At 38.3% G+C, this 13,466-nt stretch overlaps 1 protein-coding gene across 1 annotated transcript in view; it reads left to right on the top strand.

Moving 5' to 3' along the window:
• The first annotated feature begins 1,863 nt into the window (after window positions 1–1,863).
• LOC140848017 (serine/threonine-protein kinase TAO1-like) overlaps window positions 1,864–13,466 on the top strand; it is a 61,095-nt gene continuing 49,492 nt past the window's right edge. Inside the window, exon 1 of the mRNA XM_073230073.1 lies at window positions 1,864–2,499. The gene's annotated coding sequence lies outside the window, so the exon portion shown is untranslated. The remainder of the gene's footprint in view (window positions 2,500–13,466) is intronic.

The following is a 13,466-nucleotide window of genomic DNA, read 5'->3' as shown; positions in this document are numbered from 1 at the left end:
CGGTGCTCTCATTGCTGGTATGTAGTCAGTTATTTCACAATAGCAACTAGAAAAAAGGTTATCCAAGGTTTGGGGGTGAGTTACAAAGAAATATTATCCAATAGAGTAAAAAATGAGCCCCAATTTAAGCCAGAACTCTGATAACTTCCTGGACGGCTTTAAAAATTGTGTACATCTGAAACTGTAGAGGTGGAAGGGGACTCTATTTTCATTTGTTCCTATTCTGAAATTGAGGCAGGGATCTTCTCCCACAACAGTCCTGGAAAGACGTCCTTGAATATTTCTAGTGATATGGAGTTCTCTGCTGAGCCATGATATCATTCAGTTTGTAGCTGTCTCTGATTGGTATGGGATGCCTTCTTTTTCAGAGCAGCACCTGATTTCTCTTACCAAAACTGCCCATTTGGCAGGTCTAAAAACTGGAGAACAGTAGCATAATCCAGAAGTATTAAGATATATATATATATATATATATAAATCGGTCCTGGTCATTTTTGTGTCTTTGAGGAACAATTTATCTCAAAGGTTAAAAGCCTACTTTTTGTAATGAGAGTAATTTGGATTCAAGTCCTTATTTCAAAATTAACTTAGGTAAGTTATTTCTGAAAAGCTATTGAAGGAGACAATTTAGATAATACAAACTTTAACACTCCGTGAAACAGTCTCTTTTTGGGGAACTGCAAAATGGGGTGAAATGCAGGAAGCTTTTTTTAGGATAAAGAATGAAGAACAAGGGAGACAAAAATAGAAAATATCTGATTTGCTGTGGCCACATAGTCAACCTTCTTTGGGGTAAAAAGGCCCCGTGTTGGCTTGGCGTTTGGGGATTAGCTGACTGGATATACTGTGTTTCTGGTCAAGCACAGGGTTTCTTAGGACAGGAGAGTTATCGAAGTGTCAGTTTGCTGGTCTGGTACCCTGGGCAGGGGCAGCTCTATCCTGAGCATAGGAATTTATTTCAACATTTCTAATATCACCATGAATTTCTTTTGTCATCTTTATAATGGGACAATCATAGCCACTCGGTTGGGATGCTATTAATCTTAAATATAATACCAGTAGTCACACATCAGAAGGGATTACTGTAGTGCCAAAAAGTAGTAAATGTTTGATGATATCCATAGTTTACATGAATTCTCTCTGAAACCTTCTGCTTCAGTGGTGGTCGTCTTATAGATCCGTAGGCTGTAATTTGTATTTGATGCCAGTCAGAGAGACTTTTGCTTTAAGATGGAGTGAAAGGGGTTTTGGGTGGGAATAAATTGTGGACTCTAGTGAGGCTGCTGATGCTTTGAGCTTCCCCTTGTGACCAGAGCGCTGTTTCTCAAAGTGGAGCACAGAAGAGCTACACTTCTTAACATAGAGGTTCTTCAACCTTGCCCCCTTCTATAACCTCTACAGTGGTGTATATATACATGTACACACACACACACACACACACACACACATACATATATAAATTTTTGGTCAAAACTAGTAAGCTTTATTTAAACTTCAAAAAATAAAATGACACACAGAGGCAGCTTTAGCTTTGTTCCTCCCAAGGGTCTGATGTAACAACCCAGAGCAGGTACTATTCCTAAAAGTTAAAATACCTTTTTTCCCAATGAAACCATAGGCAAGGAAGGATCCTCAATTCTGGGACATGCCTGGGGTGGGTGGGGGTGGGAAGGAGAACGCCAGAGCCATGTGTGTGTGTGTGTATATATATATTTATATCTTGGTAGAAGACAATGATTTCAACAGACATGCCATAAAAAAATATATATGTATATAATTAATATATATATTTGGTAAACATTTATATATAACATTAGTTTATAAATACAATATATATAATATATATAAGTATATAATATGTGCTTATATATGAATTATATATAAAATATAAATATATATATGGCTAAACACATGAAAAATACTCAACATCAGTATTTATCAGGACAAGACTAACTGAAATTACAGTGAGATACATACTGATTAGAAAGGCTAAAATGAGCAAGGCTAACCAACTACACCAGGGCTGTCATGGAGGTGGAGAACAGGAATTCTCGTATATTGCTGAAGGAAAGATAGTACAAGTAATACTATGGAATACTAACAGTTTCTTAAAAACAGCAATTAACTTTAACAGTTTAACTTACATTTACGTTATGGTGTAGCAAATCAACTTGTAAGTATTGCTGCAAGAGAAGTAAACCATATGTCCACTTTGGCATAAGAATGTTCATAGCAGCTTTACGCATAATATTAAGAGTCCATCATTAGGAAATGGATAAATAAACTGTAGAATATTCATATACTGCTTAGCATAAAAAAAAGAATTTGTGATACACCTCACAACATGATTCTCAAACACAGTTGGCTGAGTGGAAGAAATGATAGGCAAAAACATTTCTTCTTTTCTTCCTTCCTTTTTATGTGACTACACTGAGATGAAATCCTAGAAGGTGAAACACTTGCATGGTGATAGAAACCAGAACGTGGCTGCTGTTGCATGTGAGTGGAAGGAAGGGTGGAATTGGTTGGGAAGGGGCGGGAAGTAAACTTCTGGGATGATGGACACATTCTGTATCTTAATAGAGATTTGGGACATGTGGGTGTCTGCATTTACCAAAACTGACAGAACTATACATTTAGGACCTGTTTATTTTACTTTATGTAATTTCTATCTAAATGTTAAAGATAATGAGTTGGAGTAAATGCAGGTTTGTGTTAGGTTTTGAGAGGGAAGAGGAGTGTGTGTATGGGGAGGGTGCTTATCTTACAAGCATGGGAGAAACATGATGATGATTATACAATAATGCCCAGTTGGGAGAAGAATCAAAAAAGAAGTCACTAAATAAAACATTCCCTTACTTTAAAATTTTCCCCAAATCCCTAAAAGCACAAAATGTTTTCACTAGGAACACATGAAGATAAGAATATTGCTTTTTACTTTGATCTAGATTCTTACTTGGCAATTATCTATGTCAGGTGTAGTAAACATGACCAGATTTCTCTACATTATAGAGATTGTTCAGCAATCATTTGAAAGTTTTAAACATCCCAAATGTTACCACTATAGGCAAGCCCAAGATGTAGGTGTCATCTTACTATCCTGTGACAGAAGAAAAAAATGCAAACTTTTATTTTTTTACCTTTGACATTAATCTGGTCAGTTATGTAGAGATGCAAAAGAAGTTTTGCTCAATCTGCTTTAGTGGACTGTGTAGATGTAACACTGTTGGTTAAAACCCTATGTGTGAAAAAGTTACGTTTTGCTGATCCACTGATTTCTTCTCTTTATAATCCTAAAATGTTGCATTGGCTGTGGGATTGCTGCTGTGCTTGCACTGATGCTGGTGGTTTACCATTAGTGGAAGCATTCAGATGTGTGTGGGTGGACTTGAGAGAGGATGGCAACAGAGAGCAAGTGGTCAGTAAAAGAAAGCCAATATTGTGCAGTAAAAACCCAAGCCCAACTAAAATAGATCTTTCCATGGAGAAAGTGGGTTTTTTGAGCCTCAGCTGTTATGTTTAGTCTGATTCTGCAAGATATCAAGGAACAATGCTTGGATTATATTCGACTGCGATGGGCATTTGTGGCTTTTGTTTTTCTTGCTAAAGAATTTTTTGGTATTTGCTTACTATTACTACAAGCTCAATTAACTGTGAATTCTGGTAGTAGAACCCAAATTCTAGTTGGATAGGAATTTTAAATGGAAAGCAATCAACCAAGACAAATATTAGAATTCAGTAAGAAAGTTCATTTATTTATTGCTGTTTTATTTTTAGTAGCCTGGAGACAGTGATCAATATTATTCATTGTTTGATTATTGTCCATTCATAGCATTATGGAATTTCGACTATGTCTGTACTGGGAAGTTGAAGAAATAGAATTAGAGCTAATTCTGAGTGTATGGGTAGTAAGTATCTCTGCAAAATGCTAACATAAATTCAGTGTTCACTATTTTGCTAGCATTTGATCCTTCCCACAATATTTTCTACATTTTATATACCATGTACATATAAGGAAATGAGAGCTTAATTGATTTATGCCATGTTCTGTATCTAGTATGTGACAGATTTGGGATTTAATTCTAGGATTTGATTTTGAAAACTCATGATATAATAGAAAGCAACCACTGAAAATTGTAGCATGCCAATGATAATTTGCTCATTCAATCTGCACACTCACAAAACAATGATTAGACTCATATAGTTCTCATCAGAGAGTAAGTAGTTGGGCTATAGGAGCTGAAATATGATTCAGTGAAAACATGAATTAACCATGTGTCTAGGTATGTCCTCTTTCCTTCATGGCTATTATTATTATTATTACATCAATTTACCTTCACACAGCTTTTAAAAGTGTCTTCACAAACATAATATTCCTTTTTGAATGTACCAGCAACCATAGGCAGAAAATAGGATAGGCATTATTACTTGCATATGACTGTTCCTGTTTTACAGATGAGGAAACTGAGGTCCAGAGAGCTTCAGTAACTTCCCAAGATCAAATAACTAGTGAGTGGCAGTTAGAGGTGATACAGGTTAGATCCACTGTCCTCTTTCCACTATACCTCGTTGAGAAAGCCACTACATACAAATGCTGTAGCTGTTTCTTATAATCCCCACATTATTGCAGGTTAAGAGAGCTGTTTCAATAATTCCCATATTAATGCAGGTTAAGTAGCTCTAATGAGCTCTCGTCTCCCGAAAATGTTCATTTCTCATTGTCTGTTGTCATTCACAGTGACAAAATGGAACTGCTTTCTTACATTCTTGGATTTGTGGCAGGGAAAGATCATTTTAGTTAAAATACATGTTTATTTGAATATAGTTAGCTTAAAAAATACCCAAACATTTCGCTAAGTCCAGACATTTTTTTGAGGTAATTAAAATGAGTTTATAGTTGTACTTTAAAGAGAGTCAAGGTAGTAGACATCCTGGTAATGAAAATACTCAATGGGAGGTGTCCTTGGCATTGGGAAATTATTTAAAGCTATTTTCATCCCACCATTTCATTTGGTGTTTCTCTATTCAATGGACCGTTTAAAACTGTCAGATTTGTGAAACCCACTAGGGACAGCCCTTAATGAACTCTCAGTCATGTAATTACCATAGCTTGCCAGATAGCACAGTAATTTATTTTCCTTTAAATCCTCAGGTAAGAGGACCCATAATACAAAACCTTTTTCTCTCTCCTGCAAGAACTGCGATTTGTGTCTGAGGCTCATCTTTAATAAAGGTCCTTAGTTACCAACCACCAGCTGAATGAACTGAGCTTCTCCATCATACAAGCCAAATCAACCCCCAAAGCAAAGGTCCTATTTTTTCCTCTGATTTTTTTCTTCACTTTGTAACCTGTCTTGAAGTTCACATCATCATCATCATTATCAAAACCATGTATTGCTGATGGGCTGTACAGTTACAAAGACAGGGAAATAGGAAACAGATTATTTGGAATGTAAAAGAACATTTGGTTGGCAAAACCTCTAATTGGTTTTCCCTGAAACACCGCACCCTCCCCACCCCCTGCTTGTCCTGCCTTTTTCTAGGGAGCATTTATATGTCCTGATTTTGTTGATTAGTTATTCCCAAAAGGAGAACAATTAATGCCAGAGACTTGTTAGAGATGTGGTAGTACATTCAGGAATGAGCGATTTCTTCAATCAAAGAAATTGAAGTCATAGAGAGAGCCAAGGAGGAAGGACACAGGTGAATAATATGAGTTTCAAAGGAATAATCAAAGACCCAGGACAACAAATGGCTTATGCACATAGATCAGATACAGTAGGCACAGTGCTGAGAAAGAATCTAAAATCTTCATAACTTTTGTGGCAGTCACTGTCTTGATTGATTTTTTTTTTCTCCAGGAGGAAATCAACAGATTCTAAACACAAGGATTAATTACTCTAAATAATGTTACTTAATCCTTGGAAATTAGAATGTGCTGTCCTGCTTCCTCTAAAGCAGTGTTTCTTAATCTTGGCCCTATTGACATTTAAATCCAGTTCATTCTTGGTTGTGGGGCCTGTCCTGTGCTCTGTAGAGGGTTCAGTAGCGTCCCTGGTCTCTACCTCCTAGATGCCCACATAGCTGCTCCCCAGCTGTAACAACGAAAAGTGTCCCCAGCATTGCCAAATGTTCCCTTGAAATGCAAAATTACCCCAGTATAGATATAAAGGAAGAAAATACGAATTGCAAATTACACCAGACCATCTATTCTGTGTGTGACTTTGGGCTCTAAGTGGCGTACACCCGTGGTAATAATTGTTGGACAGTGTAATAATTTACCCAATCACTGAACACATGTGTTGTTCAGGAATCTTTGGTTGAAAGCACAAAAACCATCCTATGGCAAACATAAGCAAAAAGAAAACTTAGAAGTTCAGTCTTATGAAATGAATCATAGGATTGAAGAGCAAGCTAAAGAACCAGGTGTCAGAAAGGACAGGAATCAGTGAAACTCCTGTCCTTTATGAAGTTCTTACCTTGTAAGTCACAGGAAATGATGAATTATCTCAGGGATCATGATCAGGAAGTCATCGCCAACCTTATTTTCAGTCTGTTTTTGTCACTGGTTTTGAAATTCCAATTCCAAGAAGAAAGTCTGATGGGCCTAGACAGCGTGGCACAACACCCACTGCCCAGCAAGATGGTACCTTGATTATCAGTACGTGATGACCTTACCTAATGGGGCAAGTTAAGTCCTATCACCCCAACAAGGTGCAAATGTATTCTGGAAAGAAAAAACAACCCAAATCTCCATATGGCATTGTTGGTATTCCCTTCACAAGGTTGGAGAGTAGGTATTAACACTGTTTACAGATAAGGAGATGGACATTCAGTGTGTAAGTAGCTCATACCTGCTCACCAAATTAGTAAATGGCCAAAACAAGATTGAAACCCAGGTCCATTTGCCTCTGACCTCTCTCCTCCTGCCTGCATAGCTGATTGTTTTTTGTATTTGTGGAAGTTGGTAGTCTCCCATTTATTTGATCATTCACAGTCAGTAAGTAGGTGTTTACTGAGGGCCAATGAGACCCAGCTTCATGATATGCAGGGAAAGTACTATGAACAAATTACTGAATAGTTGCAGCTCCACGCAACCTGCATCCTAGTTGGAGAGACAGTTAACCATGAAGAAAGATTGAATGCCTCAACGCATTGGTTTCACTGAACTCACTGGCCACTTGCAAATCTCAGAATATAGTGGACATTCTATGTTCTAATTGGATATTTTTTTAAATAAGGAGTAGTTGATTCAGTTCTCCCATAAAATGTAAATACCACTGCAAAATAAGATCTGATGTTTAAATGAGCTTTCTTTCTTCAAACGATTATCATTTTCTTATTTGTTCTATTTTTAAATTAGATCAGCATAAAAATAATGCATATTCACTCAACATAGTAACCTATGCTTAGTGATAAACATTTGGCAATTCTTAAACAAACAAAAGGTATTACTCGGACAACTGAAATAACATGAGCTTGAAATATGCCAAGAGGTCATATGCATTGAAAAAGATTGGGAAAAACGAGTCTGTATTGTTTACCCCCACCGTTGTTGGAGTAAACTCTGGATGAGCAATTTTTCCTATAAAGAACTGTGGTTTTGCTAGTGGTTTTTATGAATCTGGACAGCATATAATTGATGGTTTTTCAGTTATGAGGAGAATTAGTAATATGTACCCAAACACACTTTATGAGGGTGAGAACATTTAAGCAAATAGAGTAGAAACTTAGGAAATCAGCAATATAATAAAGAGACTAGAGGAAGAGTTTGCCTTCTTAACATTTAACTTATGCACAGTTTCTAGCATGCTTTAGTTTTTTTATAAGACTTGATTTTTTTTAGAGTACTTTTAGGTTCACCAAAAAAATCAAAAGGTACAGAGATTTCCCTTAAACCCAGAGCTTCCACCAATGCATAGCCTCCCCCATTACCAACGTCCTTCACCAAAAGTGTACGTTTGTTACCCTTGTGTAACTTTTATTGACACATTATAATCATCCAAAATCCATAGTTTACATTAATAACTCTTCATGTACCTTATATAGGTTTGGTTAAATGCATAATGACATGTAGCCACCATTATAGCATCAAACAATGTTATTTTCGTTGCCCTAAAAATCCAATGTTCCACCTATTCGTCCTCCCTTCTCAACCTCTGGCAACCCCTGCTTGTTTTACTGTCATCATAGTTTTGCCTTTTCTAGAACATCATATACTTGGATCAAGGGTCATTTGTAGCAGGGCTCAGCCACAATAAGCACTAGATTTGGGAGCAGGGTTAAGCAATCCACATGAATGCCTCTTAGAAGTTCTGAAACATGTTTGCACTTCTACATTTGAGAGACAAGGTCTGTGTCCCCTTCCTTTCAATTTGGGCTGACCTAAGTGACTCACTTGTCCTAGCAAAATGTACCACAAATGACACTGTGTAACTCCCAAAGCTAGGTCAGAGAAAGCTATAGTTTCCACATGGTTGTCTTGGAGCACTCACCTTTGGAACCGTGAAACAGTCTGTAGAAAAAGTCCACCACCCTAAGGCCACGTGCTGTAAGGAAGCTCAAGCAAGAGAGTCCACTTGTAGGTGCCCCAGCTGACAGCCCCAGCTGTGGTCCCACTTGACAGCATCAGCCACCAGGGATGTGAATTACGATACCTCCTGATAATTCCTGCCCCAGTTGTCCGGTCATCCCTGGCCTTGAGTGTCTTCAACTGAGACCCCAGAGATGGTGGAACCCTCTCTGAATTCCTGACCTTAGGAAGCTTGAAGTTAATAAAATGGTTGTTCCATGTCAAACAGTTTAGGGGCAGTTCATTAAGGAACAATACCAATGGGAATGGTTGACAGACTCTCTTCCCTCCTGTTCCTAACTCTTGTGTTAGTGATAGGTTAGGTGCTTAGGGAAGTACTTAAATTATTAGCACATCAAAGGGGGATCAGTGTACTCTTAGCAGTAGATATTCAATAAGCCTTTATTGAACTCCATAGATGCTATAGTGGATCATGGCTGACTTGGGATGTATCAAGTAAAAAGCAAGACTTTAATATTTGGGCCACAATTTCCTTCTCTACCACATATACTTCTGATATTCTCAGGGCTGAAGAATCAGTGCAAATGACCCATCCAGCTCTATTCTAAGGCATCTTTACTTACCCAATATTCCACTTACCATATCGTCATCAGGAATCAGTCCACACCAGTCTCTTCCAGCTTTCACAGCTACATGTTCTTCCACCTCAACCAACTATTCCTTGTCTTTCCATTTGTTTCTCTGTCTGTCCCCTCCTGCCTTCAGTTACTTTACTAGTCAGCCTAGACTTCATGGTTAATCATTGACACAGCTTGAATGCCAACTCTTGCACTCTTTTATTTCTAAAGCACCTGGTTTGCAAAGTAGGACCCTAGATCAACCCACCATCTGCCTTCTCACCTCCTCCAACTGGGCCAGAAAGAAAACTGCAGGAGAAGAAATCACTATATGACATGAATTGGTGCCACTCTAAATGTATGCTTTTTCAACTTCTCCCAAACATTCATCTCAGCCAGTGAGTCCATCATTTCACTATCCTTAGTCATGCTCCATTTCTTTCCCTCCGCAAATGTTCTAAAGTTCACTTCTTTCCTAAACTTAGCACTTGCACTCCCTTCCTTAGATGTCCTCACCTTCTACACCACCACAAAGATGCACAAATCCTCACTTTGATCTCCTTACTTAAAATTTCATGTCATCTTTATCACCCAGCATCAGACAAGGAAATATCCTGTGTGCATGGATCCAGTTTACATTTATAATCTTATCCTATCTCCACTCATGTCCTTTGGGACTAGCTCTGTACCTGATTTCTTTTTCTTCTATATAATAAGTCATTTTAATTCTACTGGCTCTTGCCCCCTGTACTCTAGCTTATCTTATCCCAACAATAATTTCATAAACCTTCCCTTGATTCTGATCCTAATGCATTCTTTTACTCTCCGCAGTTCTTTTATTAATAAGTCACTGATATTCAATTTTATGAAAGTTTCACAGGAGCAGCATTGTGGTTACTACATTCACACCTATTATCAAGTGCCGCTGCCACCCCATCGCAGGCACTGTCCATCAGTGTAGTAAGATGTAAAGAGTCACTACTTCTCCGTGTTATACTGCCTTCTCCTTGACCCCCCTACATTATGTGTGTTGATCATAATACCTTTTAATCCCCATCTGCCTCCCTCCCTACCCATCCTCACCCACCCCTTCCCTTAGGTAACCACTGGTCTATTCTTGGAGTCTGTGAGTCTGCTGCTGTTCTGCTTCTTCAGTTTTGCTTCATTGTTATACTCCACAAATGAGGGAAATCATTTGGCACTTGTCTTTCTCTGCTTGGCTTATTTCCCTGAGCATAATACCCTCTAACTCCATCCATGTTTTTGCAAATGGTAGGCTTTGTCTTCTTCTTATGGCTGAATAGTATTCCATTGTGTATATGTACCACCTCTTCTTTATCCATTCATCTACTGATGGACACTTAGGTTGCTTCCATATCTTGGCTATTATAAATAGTGCTGTGATAAACATAGGGGTGCATATGTCTTTTTGAATCTGGGATCTTGTTTTCTTTGGGTAAATTCCTAGGAGTGGAATTCCTGTGTAAAATGGTATTTCTATTTTTAGTTTTCTGAGGAACCTCCAGGTTGCTTTCCACAATGGCTGAACTAGTTTACAGTCCCACCAACAATGTTGTGCCCCTTTCTCCACATCCTTGCCAGCATTTGTTGTTTCTTGTCTTTTGAATGTTGGGCACCCTAACTGGTGTGAGGTGATATCTAATTGTGGTTTTAATTTGCACTTCCCTGATAATTATCGATGTATAGCATTTTTTCATGTGTCTGCTAGCCATCTGAATTTCTTCTTTGGAGAAGTATCTGTTCAGAACTTCTGCCCATCTTTTAATTGGGTTATTTGCTTTTTGGGTTTTGAGGCATGTGAGCTCTTTATATATTATGAATGTTAACCCCTTGTCAAATAGTTGCTTACAAATATATTCTCTCATACTGCAGGATGCCTTTTTGTTCTAGTGATGGTGTCCTTTGCTGTACAGAAGCTTTTTAGTTTAATGTAGTCCCATTTGTTCATTTTTGCTTTTTTTCCCTTGCCCTCAGGATATGTGTTCAGGAGAAAGTTGCTCATGTTTATGAGCATTCTTTGCCTATGTTTTCTTCTAAGAGTTTTATGGCTTCATGACTTACATTTAGGTCTTTGATCTATTTTGAGTTTACTTTTGTGTATGGAGTTAGGCAGTAATCCGGTTTCATTCTCTTATATATAGCTGTCCAGTTTTGCCAACACCAGTTGTTGAAGAGGCTGTAATTTCTCCAGTGTATATCCATGGCTCCTTTATCATATATTAATTGATCATATATGCTTGGGTTTATATCTGGGCTCTCTATTCTGTTCCATTGATCTATGGATCTGTTCTTGTGCCAGTCTCAAAGTTTCTCGGTTACTGTTGCTTTGTAGTAGAATTTGACATTGGGAAGCATAATCCTTCCAGTTTTATTGTTTCTTCTCAGGATTGCTCTGGCTATTCAGGGTCTTTTGATCCTAGAACTTTCCATTCCCTGTAGATTAAGCTTCTTAGGAATGTCTTCTAACATCACTATCTCTGTTTCACTTACCATTCATTCCTCCACATTCATTCATTCCCATTCATTTACCCTATCCTAAAATATGAACAAATTTCTGTTTACCATATTTGCCCTGTAAACACGTTCAGTTTCTTTATGCCCATTTATATAAACATTCCTTGAAAGAGTTGTTTCCAGTGAGATTCTCATCACCACCATTCCAGTGAAACTTCTTTTGTCAGGTTCGCTAATTACTTCCATGTTGTAAAATCCAGTTGTCAATTTTCAGGCCACAGCCTGATGTCTTGATAGCATCTTACATATTGAAAATCATTCCTTCTCTCCTTCTACATATACTTTGTACATTCAGCCTATAGAGTTCCATGTTTTCTTGGTTTTCCGCCTTTCTATGTCTTCATTCTGGCTTAGTAGTCCTCCTCTCTCATCTATTCTTGCTGTGTTATTGGTCTAAGCTAGTCTCATGGCTTAAGTACCTTCAATAGCCTCTGACTCCCAAGTTTATAGCTCCAGGCTTGGTCTGTCTCACAAACACCAGACTCATATTACAGCCACCCTCCTGAAATGTCCTTTTGAATATCTAGGGTTTATCTCAATCTTAATGTATCCAAAACAGAATTCTGTACTTCCCTCTAAAATCTGCTCCTCCCTGTAGCCTTTTCCATCTCAGATGATGGTCATTCCATTTTTCAAGTTTCTCTGGCTAAAACCACTTGAATCCTTGACTGTTATCTTTCTGTTACACCTGCATATAATTTACAAGGTGATCCTATTGGCTCTACCTTTAAAATATGTTAACAATTCAACCAGTTCTTAACTCCTCCATTCTTACTACCCTACTTTGAGCCAGCCTTACCTCCTGCCTTAGTCGGGTTCTCACTGGTAACCCTGTGTCTGCTTTTGCCTGCCCTGTAGCCTCTGGTTTCATTCCTCTGCTTAAAACTCTGCCCTGGCATCCCAGTTCACTCAGAGTGAAAGCCAGAGATAAGACAATGGCCTGTAAGCATCTACATGACCCTTTACTATCACTTCTTTGACCTTATTTCTCTCAGTCCCCCACGTTCCCACTCCATCCCAACTGCACTGACCTTGTAGTCCTGCAAACTTTTTTGGCATTTTCCAGGGGCTTTGTATGGTATGTTTCTTAGGCCTGGAATAGCCTTCTCTCAGATACTCACATGGCTAACTCTTTAAATTCTTTAGGTCTTTATTCAATGTTCACCTCCTTAATGCGGCCTCATCTGACTACGCTATTGAAAAGATTCTCTACTCTCTTGACATTTCTGGCTTATTTTAAAGGCTCTTATGTTTTCCCCTCAAGTGTTGGAGCATTTCAGGAGTTCATTCTTGCCCTATTTCTTTTCCTCTCTTCATGCAGTTTCCTGATGCCTCCCAATGCACATGTCTAGCCTGAACATCCTTCCTGTGTTTTAATTATATGCTAAGCATATGGAAAGATCCTTAAGGAGAAGATTGAATTAAATATCCTTCTATCTCCTCCCTCCCTTTCATCTGTATTTTCTACTGCTAGACCACTAATATCTATGATTCCTCCCTCTAATCAATTTGTATCTAGCTTATCTAGCTGAAGTCGTCCTTCATAATACAGAGAGCCTCTCCTGAGAAGCACTTGAGGCTGTGCATATCAAATGGGCGTCCTTATCCTTATGGATATGTGGTAATATTGGAGCTACAAAAAGCCAGAGCATGCCCTTGACACATAGTCGTACAGCATACGTTATTCTCAGGTGCTGGTGAAAAAGCAGTCATTAAAATAGTATTTCTATATTAAAACAGACATAGCAGGTGAATATTGTGCCCAACAATCCTCTGAAAGA

The sequence above is a fragment of the Manis javanica genome, chromosome 2, assembly GCF_040802235.1.
Source record: "Manis javanica isolate MJ-LG chromosome 2, MJ_LKY, whole genome shotgun sequence".
In the NCBI taxonomy this organism is placed as follows: Eukaryota; Metazoa; Chordata; class Mammalia; order Pholidota; family Manidae; genus Manis; species Manis javanica.
Note: the sequence above shows the minus strand (reverse complement) of the source record. Positions and strands in the feature narration are given on the sequence as shown.